This window comes from Schistocerca piceifrons, chromosome 11 (genome assembly GCF_021461385.2).
Source record: "Schistocerca piceifrons isolate TAMUIC-IGC-003096 chromosome 11, iqSchPice1.1, whole genome shotgun sequence".
NCBI lineage: Eukaryota > Metazoa > Arthropoda > Insecta > Orthoptera > Acrididae > Schistocerca > Schistocerca piceifrons.
This window is the reverse complement of record NC_060148.1, coordinates 134,244,898-134,261,930: the sequence shown is the minus strand read 5'-3', so window position 1 is coordinate 134,261,930 and position 17,033 is coordinate 134,244,898. Positions and strand designations below refer to the sequence as shown.

General features: G+C 48.5%; 15 non-coding genes across 15 annotated transcripts; all 15 read left to right on the top strand.

Moving 5' to 3' along the window:
• The first annotated feature begins 855 nt into the window (after nt 1-855).
• Nucleotides 856-974, top strand: LOC124720735. Its single transcript, XR_007006251.1, has one exon. It is a non-coding gene; the product is annotated as a 5S ribosomal RNA (ribosomal RNA).
• A 1,005-nt stretch (nt 975-1,979) lies between these two features.
• On the top strand, nt 1,980-2,098 carry LOC124720734. Its single transcript, XR_007006250.1, has one exon. It is a non-coding gene; the product is annotated as a 5S ribosomal RNA (ribosomal RNA).
• Nucleotides 2,099-3,110: 1,012 nt separating this feature from the next.
• LOC124720733 lies at nt 3,111-3,229 on the top strand. The gene has a single exon (XR_007006249.1). It is a non-coding gene; the product is annotated as a 5S ribosomal RNA (ribosomal RNA).
• A 1,005-nt stretch (nt 3,230-4,234) lies between these two features.
• On the top strand, nt 4,235-4,353 carry LOC124720732. The gene has a single exon (XR_007006248.1). It is a non-coding gene; the product is annotated as a 5S ribosomal RNA (ribosomal RNA).
• Nucleotides 4,354-5,365: 1,012 nt separating this feature from the next.
• On the top strand, nt 5,366-5,484 carry LOC124720731. Its single transcript, XR_007006247.1, has one exon. It is a non-coding gene; the product is annotated as a 5S ribosomal RNA (ribosomal RNA).
• A 1,009-nt stretch (nt 5,485-6,493) lies between these two features.
• LOC124720730 lies at nt 6,494-6,612 on the top strand. Its single transcript, XR_007006246.1, has one exon. It is a non-coding gene; the product is annotated as a 5S ribosomal RNA (ribosomal RNA).
• A 1,005-nt stretch (nt 6,613-7,617) lies between these two features.
• LOC124720728 lies at nt 7,618-7,736 on the top strand. Its single transcript, XR_007006244.1, has one exon. It is a non-coding gene; the product is annotated as a 5S ribosomal RNA (ribosomal RNA).
• A 1,005-nt stretch (nt 7,737-8,741) lies between these two features.
• On the top strand, nt 8,742-8,860 carry LOC124720726. Its single transcript, XR_007006243.1, has one exon. It is a non-coding gene; the product is annotated as a 5S ribosomal RNA (ribosomal RNA).
• A 1,012-nt stretch (nt 8,861-9,872) lies between these two features.
• LOC124720725 lies at nt 9,873-9,991 on the top strand. The gene has a single exon (XR_007006242.1). It is a non-coding gene; the product is annotated as a 5S ribosomal RNA (ribosomal RNA).
• A 1,010-nt stretch (nt 9,992-11,001) lies between these two features.
• Nucleotides 11,002-11,120, top strand: LOC124720724. The gene has a single exon (XR_007006241.1). It is a non-coding gene; the product is annotated as a 5S ribosomal RNA (ribosomal RNA).
• Nucleotides 11,121-12,129: 1,009 nt separating this feature from the next.
• LOC124720723 lies at nt 12,130-12,248 on the top strand. The gene has a single exon (XR_007006240.1). It is a non-coding gene; the product is annotated as a 5S ribosomal RNA (ribosomal RNA).
• A 1,006-nt stretch (nt 12,249-13,254) lies between these two features.
• LOC124720722 lies at nt 13,255-13,373 on the top strand. Its single transcript, XR_007006239.1, has one exon. It is a non-coding gene; the product is annotated as a 5S ribosomal RNA (ribosomal RNA).
• Nucleotides 13,374-14,386: 1,013 nt separating this feature from the next.
• On the top strand, nt 14,387-14,505 carry LOC124720721. Its single transcript, XR_007006238.1, has one exon. It is a non-coding gene; the product is annotated as a 5S ribosomal RNA (ribosomal RNA).
• Nucleotides 14,506-15,514: 1,009 nt separating this feature from the next.
• On the top strand, nt 15,515-15,633 carry LOC124720720. The gene has a single exon (XR_007006237.1). It is a non-coding gene; the product is annotated as a 5S ribosomal RNA (ribosomal RNA).
• A 1,006-nt stretch (nt 15,634-16,639) lies between these two features.
• LOC124720719 lies at nt 16,640-16,758 on the top strand. The gene has a single exon (XR_007006236.1). It is a non-coding gene; the product is annotated as a 5S ribosomal RNA (ribosomal RNA).
• The last annotated feature ends 275 nt before the right edge of the window (nt 16,759-17,033 follow it).

Sequence of the window (17,033 nt, the reverse complement as noted above, 5' to 3'; positions counted from 1 at the left end):
CAAGTTCGCCAGGAAGTCTTTGAAAACGACAAAACAGTACGAATCGGCAGATATGTTCTGAAATACGTCAGCGCCTGTTGTTGTGTAGCGGTGTACAATTCCTACTTCGATATGTAATCATAAAGTTATTCTTTAGTCGTCTCGTCTCGTCTCCTCATCTCCTGCAGACGTTTCTTGTGCTTGCGCTGTTATATGGGCCACGACCCGAGCGGCAGCGAGCGGCAGTCGAGCAAAGTCGGGACAAGTCGGGACGGGAACAGGGACAGCGATAGGAATGGTGCGAATGCAATGCAAATTACGCAAACATCTCGTCTGATGCGAGGAAGCTCACATCGCCAGCAGTGGCGCCCTCCAACAGGAACTTCCACACCCCGTACAGGCCATACGCCGGTCGGCCGCGCGCCAGCCATCCACTGGACACCAGGGACAAGATGCGTCTTCCGCGAGTGTCGAAGGCTGCACGCGCCAAGCGGATGACAGGAGGTGCAACGAGAAGCTGCGCGTCTCACACACACGGCGGCGCGCCCGCTAGTTCGGCAGTCGCTCTGCTGGCACGTCGGATTGCGGAAGGAAGTGCTTACAATTACAATTCTGTTCATGTTTTATGTTGTAAAGTTGTTACCTTGTAACGATGTAATGTTAATAAATAAATTTATAAAGCTCACAAAAAAAAAAAAAAACACGAAGCACGTCCTTCCGGCTCATAAGTTTTGGAACTCAGGATTGCGTTCGCGCTAACGTGACGAATTGTCAATAAAAAAAAAATGCGGCTGCTTTCGACCGAAAAGTAAGGTTTTGTGTGTGTTGGGATAAGAACCGAATGCGAATTCTGCCATGCGCCAACATTATATGGGCGCCAACGGCCATACCATGTTGAGTACACCGGTTCTCGTCCGATCACCGAAGTTAAGCAACATCGGGCGTGGTTAGTACTTGGATGGGTGACCGCCTGGGAACACCACGTGCTGTTGGCTCCTCTTCATTTACTTTTTTTTTTTTTTTTATACCGCCCTCTTTCCATACCACCGTTGTGTTGTGACAAAGATTCTTGCTTAAGCATTTTAAACTACTGTAATGACCATAAAGTACGAAATTGCAGTAATTGTCTCAGTTTGAGGGAGAATGTGCTAACCAAGTTCGCCAGGAAGTCTTTGAAAACGACAAAACAGTACGAATCGGCAGATATGTTCTGAAATACGTCAGCGCCTGTTGTTGTGTAGCGGTGTACAATTCCTACTTCGATATGTAATCATAAAGTTATTCTTTAGTCGTCTCGTCTCGTCTCCTCATCTCCTGCAGACTTTTCTTGTGCTTGCGCTGTTATATGGGCCACGACCCGAGCGGCAGCGAGCGGCAGTCGGGACAAGTCGGGACGGGGACAGGGACAGCGATAGGAATGGTGCGAATGCACTGCAAATTACGCAAACACCTCGTCTGATGCGAGGAAGCTCACATCGCCAGCAGTGGCGCCCTCCAACAGGAACTTCCACACCCCGTACAGGCCATACGCCGGTCGGCCGCGCGCCAGCCATCCACTGGACACCAGGGACAAGATGCGTCTTCCGCGAGTGTCGAAGGCTGCACGCGCCAAGCGGATGACAGGAGGTGCAACGAGAAGCTGCGCGTCTCACACACACGGCGGCGCGCCCGCTAGTTCGGCAGTCGCTCTGCTGGCACGTCGGATTGCGGAAGGAAGTGCTTACAATTACAATTCTGTTCATGTTTTATGTTGTAAAGTTGTTACCTTGTAACGATGTAATGTTAATAAATAAATTTATAAAGCTCACAAAAAAAAAAAAAAAAACACGAAGCACGTCCTTCCGGCTCATAAGTTTTGGAACTCAGGATTGCGTTCGCGCTAACGTGACGAATTGTCAATAAAAAAAAAATGCGGCTGCTTTCGACCGAAAAGTAAGATTTTGTGTGTGTTGGGATAAGAACCGAATGCGAATTCTGCCATGCGCCAACATTATATGGGCGCCAACGGCCATACCATGTTGAGTACACCGGTTCTCGTCCGATCACCGAAGTTAAGCAACATCGGGCGTGGTTAGTACTTGGATGGGTGACCGCCTGGGAACACCACGTGCTGTTGGCTCCCCTTCATTTACTTTTTTTTTTTTTTTATACCGCCCTCTTTCCATACCACCGTTGTGTTGTGACAAAGATTCTTGCTTAAGCATTTTAAACTACTGTAATGAACATAAAGTACGAAATTGCAGTAATTGTCTCAGTTTGAGGGAGAATGTGCTAACCAAGTTCGCCAGGAAGTCTTTGAAAACGACAAAACAGTACGAATCGGCAGATATGTTCTGAAATACGTCAGCGCCTGTTGTTGTGTAGCGGTGTACAATTCCTACTTCGATATGTAATCATAAAGTTATTCTTTAGTCGTCTCGTCTCGTCTCCTCATCTCCTGCAGACGTTTCTTGTGCTTGCGCTGTTATATGGGCCACGACCCGAGCGGCAGCGAGCGGCAGTCGAGCAAAGTCGGGACAAGTCGGGACGGGAACAGGGACAGCGATAGGAATGGTGCGAATGCAATGCAAATTACGCAAACATCTCGTCTGATGCGAGGAAGCTCACATCGCCAGCAGTGGCGCCCTCCAACAGGAACTTCCACACCCCGTACAGGCCATACGCCGGTCGGCCGCGCGCCAGCCATCCACTGGACACCAGGGACAAGATGCGTCTTCCGCGAGTGTCGAAGGCTGCACGCGCCAAGCGGATGACAGGAGGTGCAACGAGAAGCTGCGCGTCTCACACACACGGCGGCGCGCCCGCTAGTTCGGCAGTCGCTCTGCTGGCACGTCGGATTGCGGAAGGAAGTGCTTACAATTACAATTCTGTTCATGTTTTATGTTGTAAAGTTGTTACCTTGTAACGATGTAATGTTAATAAATAAATTTATAAAGCTCACAAAAAAAAAAAAAAACACGAAGCACGTCCTTCCGGCTCATAAGTTTTGGAACTCAGGATTGCGTTCGCGCTAACGTGACGAATTGTCAATAAAAAAAAAATGCGGCTGCTTTCGACCGAAAAGTAAGGTTTTGTGTGTGTTGGGATAAGAACCGAATGCGAATTCTGCCATGCGCCAACATTATATGGGCGCCAACGGCCATACCATGTTGAGTACACCGGTTCTCGTCCGATCACCGAAGTTAAGCAACATCGGGCGTGGTTAGTACTTGGATGGGTGACCGCCTGGGAACACCACGTGCTGTTGGCTCCTCTTCATTTACTTTTTTTTTTTTTTTTATACCGCCCTCTTTCCATACCACCGTTGTGTTGTGACAAAGATTCTTGCTTAAGCATTTTAAACTACTGTAATGACCATAAAGTACGAAATTGCAGTAATTGTCTCAGTTTGAGGGAGAATGTGCTAACCAAGTTCGCCAGGAAGTCTTTGAAAACGACAAAACAGTACGAATCGGCAGATATGTTCTGAAATACGTCAGCGCCTGTTGTTGTGTAGCGGTGTACAATTCCTACTTCGATATGTAATCATAAAGTTATTCTTTAGTCGTCTCGTCTCGTCTCCTCATCTCCTGCAGACTTTTCTTGTGCTTGCGCTGTTATATGGGCCACGACCCGAGCGGCAGCGAGCGGCAGTCGGGACAAGTCGGGACGGGGACAGGGACAGCGATAGGAATGGTGCGAATGCACTGCAAATTACGCAAACACCTCGTCTGATGCGAGGAAGCTCACATCGCCAGCAGTGGCGCCCTCCAACAGGAACTTCCACACCCCGTACAGGCCATACGCCGGTCGGCCGCGCGCCAGCCATCCACTGGACACCAGGGACAAGATGCGTCTTCCGCGAGTGTCGAAGGCTGCACGCGCCAAGCGGATGACAGGAGGTGCAACGAGAAGCTGCGCGTCTCACACACACGGCGGCGCGCCCGCTAGTTCGGCAGTCGCTCTGCTGGCACGTCGGATTGCGGAAGGAAGTGCTTACAATTACAATTCTGTTCATGTTTTATGTTGTAAAGTTGTTACCTTGTAACGATGTAATGTTAATAAATAAATTTATAAAGCTCACAAAAAAAAAAAAAAAAACACGAAGCACGTCCTTCCGGCTCATAAGTTTTGGAACTCAGGATTGCGTTCGCGCTAACGTGACGAATTGTCAATAAAAAAAAAATGCGGCTGCTTTCGACCGAAAAGTAAGATTTTGTGTGTGTTGGGATAAGAACCGAATGCGAATTCTGCCATGCGCCAACATTATATGGGCGCCAACGGCCATACCATGTTGAGTACACCGGTTCTCGTCCGATCACCGAAGTTAAGCAACATCGGGCGTGGTTAGTACTTGGATGGGTGACCGCCTGGGAACACCACGTGCTGTTGGCTCCCCTTCATTTACTTTTTTTTTTTTTTTATACCGCCCTCTTTCCATACCACCGTTGTGTTGTGACAAAGATTCTTGCTTAAGCATTTTAAACTACTGTAATGAACATAAAGTACGAAATTGCAGTAATTGTCTCAGTTTGAGGGAGAATGTGCTAACCAAGTTCGCCAGGAAGTCTTTGAAAACGACAAAACAGTACGAATCGGCAGATATGTTCTGAAATACGTCAGCGCCTGTTGTTGTGTAGCGGTGTACAATTCCTACTTCGATATGTAATCATAAAGTTATTCTTTAGTCGTCTCGTCTCGTCTCCTCATCTCCTGCAGACGTTTCTTGTGCTTGCGCTGTTATATGGGCCACGACCCGAGCGGCAGCGAGCGGCAGTCGAGCAAAGTCGGGACAAGTCGGGACGGGAACAGGGACAGCGATAGGAATGGTGCGAATGCAATGCAAATTACGCAAACATCTCGTCTGATGCGAGGAAGCTCACATCGCCAGCAGTGGCGCCCTCCAACAGGAACTTCCACACCCCGTACAGGCCATACGCCGGTCGGCCGCGCGCCAGCCATCCACTGGACACCAGGGACAAGATGCGTCTTCCGCGAGTGTCGAAGGCTGCACGCGCCAAGCGGATGACAGGAGGTGCAACGAGAAGCTGCGCGTCTCACACACACGGCGGCGCGCCCGCTAGTTCGGCAGTCGCTCTGCTGGCACGTCGGATTGCGGAAGGAAGTGCTTACAATTACAATTCTGTTCATGTTTTATGTTGTAAAGTTGTTACCTTGTAACGATGTAATGTTAATAAATAAATTTATAAAGCTCACAAAAAAAAAAAAAAACACGAAGCACGTCCTTCCGGCTCATAAGTTTTGGAACTCAGGATTGCGTTCGCGCTAACGTGACGAATTGTCAATAAAAAAAAAATGCGGCTGCTTTCGACCGAAAAGTAAGGTTTTGTGTGTGTTGGGATAAGAACCGAATGCGAATTCTGCCATGCGCCAACATTATATGGGCGCCAACGGCCATACCATGTTGAGTACACCGGTTCTCGTCCGATCACCGAAGTTAAGCAACATCGGGCGTGGTTAGTACTTGGATGGGTGACCGCCTGGGAACACCACGTGCTGTTGGCTCCCCTTCATTTACTTTTTTTTTTTTTTTTTATACCGCCCTCTTTCCATACCACCGTTGTGTTGTGACAAAGATTCTTGCTTAAGCATTTTAAACTACTGTAATGACCATAAAGTACGAAATTGCAGTAATTGTCTCAGTTTGAGGGAGAATGTGCTAACCAAGTTCGCCAGGAAGTCTTTGAAAACGACAAAACAGTACGAATCGGCAGATATGTTCTGAAATACGTCAGCGCCTGTTGTTGTGTAGCGGTGTACAATTCCTACTTCGATATGTAATCATAAAGTTATTCTTTAGTCGTCTCGTCTCGTCTCCTCATCTCCTGCAGACTTTTCTTGTGCTTGCGCTGTTATATGGGCCACGACCCGAGCGGCAGCGAGCGGCAGTCGGGACAAGTCGGGACGGGGACAGGGACAGCGATAGGAATGGTGCGAATGCACTGCAAATTACGCAAACACCTCGTCTGATGCGAGGAAGCTCACATCGCCAGCAGTGGCGCCCTCCAACAGGAACTTCCACACCCCGTACAGGCCATACGCCGGTCGGCCGCGCGCCAGCCATCCACTGGACACCAGGGACAAGATGCGTCTTCCGCGAGTGTCGAAGGCTGCACGCGCCAAGCGGATGACAGGAGGTGCAACGAGAAGCTGCGCGTCTCACACACACGGCGGCGCGCCCGCTAGTTCGGCAGTCGCTCTGCTGGCACGTCGGATTGCGGAAGGAAGTGCTTACAATTACAATTCTGTTCATGTTTTATGTTGTAAAGTTGTTACCTTGTAACGATGTAATGTTAATAAATAAATTTATAAAGCTCACAAAAAAAAAAAAAAAAAAAACACGAAGCACGTCCTTCCGGCTCATAAGTTTTGGAACTCAGGATTGCGTTCGCGCTAACGTGACGAATTGTCAATAAAAAAAAAATGCGGCTGCTTTCGACCGAAAAGTAAGGTTTTGTGTGTGTTGGGATAAGAACCGAATGCGAATTCTGCCATGCGCCAACATTATATGGGCGCCAACGGCCATACCATGTTGAGTACACCGGTTCTCGTCCGATCACCGAAGTTAAGCAACATCGGGCGTGGTTAGTACTTGGATGGGTGACCGCCTGGGAACACCACGTGCTGTTGGCTCCTCTTCATTTACTTTTTTTTTTTTTTTTATACCGCCCTCTTTCCATACCACCGTTGTGTTGTGACAAAGATTCTTGCTTAAGCATTTTAAACTACTGTAATGACCATAAAGTACGAAATTGCAGTAATTGTCTCAGTTTGAGGGAGAATGTGCTAACCAAGTTCGCCAGGAAGTCTTTGAAAACGACAAAACAGTACGAATCGGCAGATATGTTCTGAAATACGTCAGCGCCTGTTGTTGTGTAGCGGTGTACAATTCCTACTTCGATATGTAATCATAAAGTTATTCTTTAGTCGTCTCGTCTCGTCTCCTCATCTCCTGCAGACTTTTCTTGTGCTTGCGCTGTTATATGGGCCACGACCCGAGCGGCAGCGAGCGGCAGTCGGGACAAGTCGGGACGGGGACAGGGACAGCGATAGGAATGGTGCGAATGCACTGCAAATTACGCAAACACCTCGTCTGATGCGAGGAAGCTCACATCGCCAGCAGTGGCGCCCTCCAACAGGAACTTCCACACCCCGTACAGGCCATACGCCGGTCGGCCGCGCGCCAGCCATCCACTGGACACCAGGGACAAGATGCGTCTTCCGCGAGTGTCGAAGGCTGCACGCGCCAAGCGGATGACAGGAGGTGCAACGAGAAGCTGCGCGTCTCACACACACGGCGGCGCGCCCGCTAGTTCGGCAGTCGCTCTGCTGGCACGTCGGATTGCGGAAGGAAGTGCTTACAATTACAATTCTGTTCATGTTTTATGTTGTAAAGTTGTTACCTTGTAACGATGTAATGTTAATAAATAAATTTATAAAGCTCACAAAAAAAAAAAAAAAAACACGAAGCACGTCCTTCCGGCTCATAAGTTTTGGAACTCAGGATTGCGTTCGCGCTAACGTGACGAATTGTCAATAAAAAAAAAATGCGGCTGCTTTCGACCGAAAAGTAAGATTTTGTGTGTGTTGGGATAAGAACCGAATGCGAATTCTGCCATGCGCCAACATTATATGGGCGCCAACGGCCATACCATGTTGAGTACACCGGTTCTCGTCCGATCACCGAAGTTAAGCAACATCGGGCGTGGTTAGTACTTGGATGGGTGACCGCCTGGGAACACCACGTGCTGTTGGCTCCTCTTCATTTACTTTTTTTTTTTTTTTTATACCGCCCTCTTTCCATACCACCGTTGTGTTGTGACAAAGATTCTTGCTTAAGCATTTTAAACTACTGTAATGACCATAAAGTACGAAATTGCAGTAATTGTCTCAGTTTGAGGGAGAATGTGCTAACCAAGTTCGCCAGGAAGTCTTTGAAAACGACAAAACAGTACGAATCGGCAGATATGTTCTGAAATACGTCAGCGCCTGTTGTTGTGTAGCGGTGTACAATTCCTACTTCGATATGTAATCATAAAGTTATTCTTTAGTCGTCTCGTCTCGTCTCCTCATCTCCTGCAGACTTTTCTTGTGCTTGCGCTGTTATATGGGCCACGACCCGAGCGGCAGCGAGCGGCAGTCGGGACAAGTCGGGACGGGGACAGGGACAGCGATAGGAATGGTGCGAATGCACTGCAAATTACGCAAACACCTCGTCTGATGCGAGGAAGCTCACATCGCCAGCAGTGGCGCCCTCCAACAGGAACTTCCACACCCCGTACAGGCCATACGCCGGTCGGCCGCGCGCCAGCCATCCACTGGACACCAGGGACAAGATGCGTCTTCCGCGAGTGTCGAAGGCTGCACGCGCCAAGCGGATGACAGGAGGTGCAACGAGAAGCTGCGCGTCTCACACACACGGCGGCGCGCCCGCTAGTTCGGCAGTCGCTCTGCTGGCACGTCGGATTGCGGAAGGAAGTGCTTACAATTACAATTCTGTTCATGTTTTATGTTGTAAAGTTGTTACCTTGTAACGATGTAATGTTAATAAATAAATTTATAAAGCTCACAAAAAAAAAAAAAAAAACACGAAGCACGTCCTTCCGGCTCATAAGTTTTGGAACTCAGGATTGCGTTCGCGCTAACGTGACGAATTGTCAATAAAAAAAAAATGCGGCTGCTTTCGACCGAAAAGTAAGATTTTGTGTGTGTTGGGATAAGAACCGAATGCGAATTCTGCCATGCGCCAACATTATATGGGCGCCAACGGCCATACCATGTTGAGTACACCGGTTCTCGTCCGATCACCGAAGTTAAGCAACATCGGGCGTGGTTAGTACTTGGATGGGTGACCGCCTGGGAACACCACGTGCTGTTGGCTCCCCTTCATTTACTTTTTTTTTTTTTTTATACCGCCCTCTTTCCATACCACCGTTGTGTTGTGACAAAGATTCTTGCTTAAGCATTTTAAACTACTGTAATGAACATAAAGTACGAAATTGCAGTAATTGTCTCAGTTTGAGGGAGAATGTGCTAACCAAGTTCGCCAGGAAGTCTTTGAAAACGACAAAACAGTACGAATCGGCAGATATGTTCTGAAATACGTCAGCGCCTGTTGTTGTGTAGCGGTGTACAATTCCTACTTCGATATGTAATCATAAAGTTATTCTTTAGTCGTCTCGTCTCGTCTCCTCATCTCCTGCAGACGTTTCTTGTGCTTGCGCTGTTATATGGGCCACGACCCGAGCGGCAGCGAGCGGCAGTCGAGCAAAGTCGGGACAAGTCGGGACGGGAACAGGGACAGCGATAGGAATGGTGCGAATGCAATGCAAATTACGCAAACATCTCGTCTGATGCGAGGAAGCTCACATCGCCAGCAGTGGCGCCCTCCAACAGGAACTTCCACACCCCGTACAGGCCATACGCCGGTCGGCCGCGCGCCAGCCATCCACTGGACACCAGGGACAAGATGCGTCTTCCGCGAGTGTCGAAGGCTGCACGCGCCAAGCGGATGACAGGAGGTGCAACGAGAAGCTGCGCGTCTCACACACACGGCGGCGCGCCCGCTAGTTCGGCAGTCGCTCTGCTGGCACGTCGGATTGCGGAAGGAAGTGCTTACAATTACAATTCTGTTCATGTTTTATGTTGTAAAGTTGTTACCTTGTAACGATGTAATGTTAATAAATAAATTTATAAAGCTCACAAAAAAAAAAAAAAACACGAAGCACGTCCTTCCGGCTCATAAGTTTTGGAACTCAGGATTGCGTTCGCGCTAACGTGACGAATTGTCAATAAAAAAAAAATGCGGCTGCTTTCGACCGAAAAGTAAGGTTTTGTGTGTGTTGGGATAAGAACCGAATGCGAATTCTGCCATGCGCCAACATTATATGGGCGCCAACGGCCATACCATGTTGAGTACACCGGTTCTCGTCCGATCACCGAAGTTAAGCAACATCGGGCGTGGTTAGTACTTGGATGGGTGACCGCCTGGGAACACCACGTGCTGTTGGCTCCCCTTCATTTACTTTTTTTTTTTTTTTTTATACCGCCCTCTTTCCATACCACCGTTGTGTTGTGACAAAGATTCTTGCTTAAGCATTTTAAACTACTGTAATGACCATAAAGTACGAAATTGCAGTAATTGTCTCAGTTTGAGGGAGAATGTGCTAACCAAGTTCGCCAGGAAGTCTTTGAAAACGACAAAACAGTACGAATCGGCAGATATGTTCTGAAATACGTCAGCGCCTGTTGTTGTGTAGCGGTGTACAATTCCTACTTCGATATGTAATCATAAAGTTATTCTTTAGTCGTCTCGTCTCGTCTCCTCATCTCCTGCAGACTTTTCTTGTGCTTGCGCTGTTATATGGGCCACGACCCGAGCGGCAGCGAGCGGCAGTCGGGACAAGTCGGGACGGGGACAGGGACAGCGATAGGAATGGTGCGAATGCACTGCAAATTACGCAAACACCTCGTCTGATGCGAGGAAGCTCACATCGCCAGCAGTGGCGCCCTCCAACAGGAACTTCCACACCCCGTACAGGCCATACGCCGGTCGGCCGCGCGCCAGCCATCCACTGGACACCAGGGACAAGATGCGTCTTCCGCGAGTGTCGAAGGCTGCACGCGCCAAGCGGATGACAGGAGGTGCAACGAGAAGCTGCGCGTCTCACACACACGGCGGCGCGCCCGCTAGTTCGGCAGTCGCTCTGCTGGCACGTCGGATTGCGGAAGGAAGTGCTTACAATTACAATTCTGTTCATGTTTTATGTTGTAAAGTTGTTACCTTGTAACGATGTAATGTTAATAAATAAATTTATAAAGCTCACAAAAAAAAAAAAAAAAAAAAACACGAAGCACGTCCTTCCGGCTCATAAGTTTTGGAACTCAGGATTGCGTTCGCGCTAACGTGACGAATTGTCAATAAAAAAAAAATGCGGCTGCTTTCGACCGAAAAGTAAGGTTTTGTGTGTGTTGGGATAAGAACCGAATGCGAATTCTGCCATGCGCCAACATTATATGGGCGCCAACGGCCATACCATGTTGAGTACACCGGTTCTCGTCCGATCACCGAAGTTAAGCAACATCGGGCGTGGTTAGTACTTGGATGGGTGACCGCCTGGGAACACCACGTGCTGTTGGCTCCCCTTCATTTACTTTTTTTTTTTTTTTTTATACCGCCCTCTTTCCATACCACCGTTGTGTTGTGACAAAGATTCTTGCTTAAGCATTTTAAACTACTGTAATGACCATAAAGTACGAAATTGCAGTAATTGTCTCAGTTTGAGGGAGAATGTGCTAACCAAGTTCGCCAGGAAGTCTTTGAAAACGACAAAACAGTACGAATCGGCAGATATGTTCTGAAATACGTCAGCGCCTGTTGTTGTGTAGCGGTGTACAATTCCTACTTCGATATGTAATCATAAAGTTATTCTTTAGTCGTCTCGTCTCGTCTCCTCATCTCCTGCAGACTTTTCTTGTGCTTGCGCTGTTATATGGGCCACGACCCGAGCGGCAGCGAGCGGCAGTCGGGACAAGTCGGGACGGGGACAGGGACAGCGATAGGAATGGTGCGAATGCACTGCAAATTACGCAAACACCTCGTCTGATGCGAGGAAGCTCACATCGCCAGCAGTGGCGCCCTCCAACAGGAACTTCCACACCCCGTACAGGCCATACGCCGGTCGGCCGCGCGCCAGCCATCCACTGGACACCAGGGACAAGATGCGTCTTCCGCGAGTGTCGAAGGCTGCACGCGCCAAGCGGATGACAGGAGGTGCAACGAGAAGCTGCGCGTCTCACACACACGGCGGCGCGCCCGCTAGTTCGGCAGTCGCTCTGCTGGCACGTCGGATTGCGGAAGGAAGTGCTTACAATTACAATTCTGTTCATGTTTTATGTTGTAAAGTTGTTACCTTGTAACGATGTAATGTTAATAAATAAATTTATAAAGCTCACAAAAAAAAAAAAAAAAAAAACACGAAGCACGTCCTTCCGGCTCATAAGTTTTGGAACTCAGGATTGCGTTCGCGCTAACGTGACGAATTGTCAATAAAAAAAAAATGCGGCTGCTTTCGACCGAAAAGTAAGGTTTTGTGTGTGTTGGGATAAGAACCGAATGCGAATTCTGCCATGCGCCAACATTATATGGGCGCCAACGGCCATACCATGTTGAGTACACCGGTTCTCGTCCGATCACCGAAGTTAAGCAACATCGGGCGTGGTTAGTACTTGGATGGGTGACCGCCTGGGAACACCACGTGCTGTTGGCTCCTCTTCATTTACTTTTTTTTTTTTTTTTATACCGCCCTCTTTCCATACCACCGTTGTGTTGTGACAAAGATTCTTGCTTAAGCATTTTAAACTACTGTAATGACCATAAAGTACGAAATTGCAGTAATTGTCTCAGTTTGAGGGAGAATGTGCTAACCAAGTTCGCCAGGAAGTCTTTGAAAACGACAAAACAGTACGAATCGGCAGATATGTTCTGAAATACGTCAGCGCCTGTTGTTGTGTAGCGGTGTACAATTCCTACTTCGATATGTAATCATAAAGTTATTCTTTAGTCGTCTCGTCTCGTCTCCTCATCTCCTGCAGACTTTTCTTGTGCTTGCGCTGTTATATGGGCCACGACCCGAGCGGCAGCGAGCGGCAGTCGGGACAAGTCGGGACGGGGACAGGGACAGCGATAGGAATGGTGCGAATGCACTGCAAATTACGCAAACACCTCGTCTGATGCGAGGAAGCTCACATCGCCAGCAGTGGCGCCCTCCAACAGGAACTTCCACACCCCGTACAGGCCATACGCCGGTCGGCCGCGCGCCAGCCATCCACTGGACACCAGGGACAAGATGCGTCTTCCGCGAGTGTCGAAGGCTGCACGCGCCAAGCGGATGACAGGAGGTGCAACGAGAAGCTGCGCGTCTCACACACACGGCGGCGCGCCCCGCTAGTTCGGCAGTCGCTCTGCTGGCACGTCGGATTGCGGAAGGAAGTGCTTACAATTACAATTCTGTTCATGTTTTATGTTGTAAAGTTGTTACCTTGTAACGATGTAATGTTAATAAATAAATTTATAAAGCTCACAAAAAAAAAAAAAAAAACACGAAGCACGTCCTTCCGGCTCATAAGTTTTGGAACTCAGGATTGCGTTCGCGCTAACGTGACGAATTGTCAATAAAAAAAAAATGCGGCTGCTTTCGACCGAAAAGTAAGATTTTGTGTGTGTTGGGATAAGAACCGAATGCGAATTCTGCCATGCGCCAACATTATATGGGCGCCAACGGCCATACCATGTTGAGTACACCGGTTCTCGTCCGATCACCGAAGTTAAGCAACATCGGGCGTGGTTAGTACTTGGATGGGTGACCGCCTGGGAACACCACGTGCTGTTGGCTCCCCTTCATTTACTTTTTTTTTTTTTTTTATACCGCCCTCTTTCCATACCACCGTTGTGTTGTGACAAAGATTCTTGCTTAAGCATTTTAAACTACTGTAATGAACATAAAGTACGAAATTGCAGTAATTGTCTCAGTTTGAGGGAGAATGTGCTAACCAAGTTCGCCAGGAAGTCTTTGAAAACGACAAAACAGTACGAATCGGCAGATATGTTCTGAAATACGTCAGCGCCTGTTGTTGTGTAGCGGTGTACAATTCCTACTTCGATATGTAATCATAAAGTTATTCTTTAGTCGTCTCGTCTCGTCTCCTCATCTCCTGCAGACGTTTCTTGTGCTTGCGCTGTTATATGGGCCACGACCCGAGCGGCAGCGAGCGGCAGTCGAGCAAAGTCGGACAAGTCGGGACGGGAACAGGGACAGCGATAGGAATGGTGCGAATGCAATGCAAATTACGCAAACATCTCGTCTGATGCGAGGAAGCTCACATCGCCAGCAGTGGCGCCCTCCAACAGGAACTTCCACACCCCGTACAGGCCATACGCCGGTCGGCCGCGCGCCAGCCATCCACTGGACACCAGGGACAAGATGCGTCTTCCGCGAGTGTCGAAGGCTGCACGCGCCAAGCGGATGACAGGAGGTGCAACGAGAAGCTGCGCGTCTCACACACACGGCGGCGCGCCCGCTAGTTCGGCAGTCGCTCTGCTGGCACGTCGGATTGCGGAAGGAAGTGCTTACAATTACAATTCTGTTCATGTTTTATGTTGTAAAGTTGTTACCTTGTAACGATGTAATGTTAATAAATAAATTTATAAAGCTCACAAAAAAAAAAAAAAAACACGAAGCACGTCCTTCCGGCTCATAAGTTTTGGAACTCAGGATTGCGTTCGCGCTAACGTGACGAATTGTCAATAAAAAAAAAATGCGGCTGCTTTCGACCGAAAAGTAAGGTTTTGTGTGTGTTGGGATAAGAACCGAATGCGAATTCTGCCATGCGCCAACATTATATGGGCGCCAACGGCCATACCATGTTGAGTACACCGGTTCTCGTCCGATCACCGAAGTTAAGCAACATCGGGCGTGGTTAGTACTTGGATGGGTGACCGCCTGGGAACACCACGTGCTGTTGGCTCCCCTTCATTTACTTTTTTTTTTTTTTTTATACCGCCCTCTTTCCATACCACCGTTGTGTTGTGACAAAGATTCTTGCTTAAGCATTTTAAACTACTGTAATGACCATAAAGTACGAAATTGCAGTAATTGTCTCAGTTTGAGGGAGAATGTGCTAACCAAGTTCGCCAGGAAGTCTTTGAAAACGACAAAACAGTACGAATCGGCAGATATGTTCTGAAATACGTCAGCGCCTGTTGTTGTGTAGCGGTGTACAATTCCTACTTCGATATGTAATCATAAAGTTATTCTTTAGTCGTCTCGTCTCGTCTCCTCATCTCCTGCAGACTTTTCTTGTGCTTGCGCTGTTATATGGGCCACGACCCGAGCGGCAGCGAGCGGCAGTCGGGACAAGTCGGGACGGGGACAGGGACAGCGATAGGAATGGTGCGAATGCACTGCAAATTACGCAAACACCTCGTCTGATGCGAGGAAGCTCACATCGCCAGCAGTGGCGCCCTCCAACAGGAACTTCCACACCCCGTACAGGCCATACGCCGGTCGGCCGCGCGCCAGCCATCCACTGGACACCAGGGACAAGATGCGTCTTCCGCGAGTGTCGAAGGCTGCACGCGCCAAGCGGATGACAGGAGGTGCAACGAGAAGCTGCGCGTCTCACACACACGGCGGCGCGCCCGCTAGTTCGGCAGTCGCTCTGCTGGCACGTCGGATTGCGGAAGGAAGTGCTTACAATTACAATTCTGTTCATGTTTTATGTTGTAAAGTTGTTACCTTGTAACGATGTAATGTTAATAAATAAATTTATAAAGCTCACAAAAAAAAAAAAAAAAAAAACACGAAGCACGTCCTTCCGGCTCATAAGTTTTGGAACTCAGGATTGCGTTCGCGCTAACGTGACGAATTGTCAATAAAAAAAAAAATGCGGCTGCTTTCGACCGAAAAGTAAGGTTTTGTGTGTGTTGGGATAAGAACCGAATGCGAATTCTGCCATGCGCCAACATTATATGGGCGCCAACGGCCATACCATGTTGAGTACACCGGTTCTCGTCCGATCACCGAAGTTAAGCAACATCGGGCGTGGTTAGTACTTGGATGGGTGACCGCCTGGGAACACCACGTGCTGTTGGCTCCTCTTCATTTACTTTTTTTTTTTTTTTTATACCGCCCTCTTTCCATACCACCGTTGTGTTGTGACAAAGATTCTTGCTTAAGCATTTTAAACTACTGTAATGACCATAAAGTACGAAATTGCAGTAATTGTCTCAGTTTGAGGGAGAATGTGCTAACCAAGTTCGCCAGGAAGTCTTTGAAAACGACAAAACAGTACGAATCGGCAGATATGTTCTGAAATACGTCAGCGCCTGTTGTTGTGTAGCGGTGTACAATTCCTACTTCGATATGTAATCATAAAGTTATTCTTTAGTCGTCTCGTCTCGTCTCCTCATCTCCTGCAGACTTTTCTTGTGCTTGCGCTGTTATATGGGCCACGACCCGAGCGGCAGCGAGCGGCAGTCGGGACAAGTCGGGACGGGGACAGGGACAGCGATAGGAATGGTGCGAATGCACTGCAAATTACGCAAACACCTCGTCTGATGCGAGGAAGCTCACATCGCCAGCAGTGGCGCCCTCCAACAGGAACTTCCACACCCCGTACAGGCCATACGCCGGTCGGCCGCGCGCCAGCCATCCACTGGACACCAGGGACAAGATGCGTCTTCCGCGAGTGTCGAAGGCTGCACGCGCCAAGCGGATGACAGGAGGTGCAACGAGAAGCTGCGCGTCTCACACACACGGCGGCGCGCCCGCTAGTTCGGCAGTCGCTCTGCTGGCACGTCGGATTGCGGAAGGAAGTGCTTACAATTACAATTCTGTTCATGTTTTATGTTGTAAAGTTGTTACCTTGTAACGATGTAATGTTAATAAATAAATTTATAAAGCTCACAAAAAAAAAAAAAAAAAACACGAAGCACGTCCTTCCGGCTCATAAGTTTTGGAACTCAGGATTGCGTTCGCGCTAACGTGACGAATTGTCAATAAAAAAAAAATGCGGCTGCTTTCGACCGAAAAGTAAGATTTTGTGTGTGTTGGGATAAGAACCGAATGCGAATTCTGCCATGCGCCAACATTATATGGGCGCCAACGGCCATACCATGTTGAGTACACCGGTTCTCGTCCGATCACCGAAGTTAAGCAACATCGGGCGTGGTTAGTACTTGGATGGGTGACCGCCTGGGAACACCACGTGCTGTTGGCTCCCCTTCATTTACTTTTTTTTTTTTTTTATACCGCCCTCTTTCCATACCACCGTTGTGTTGTGACAAAGATTCTTGCTTAAGCATTTTAAACTACTGTAATGAACATAAAGTACGAAATTGCAGTAATTGTCTCAGTTTGAGGGAGAATGTGCTAACCAAGTTCGCCAGGAAGTCTTTGAAAACGACAAAACAGTACGAATCGGCAGATATGTTCTGAAATACGTCAGCGCCTGTTGTTGTGTAGCGGTGTACAATTCCTACTTCGATATGTAAT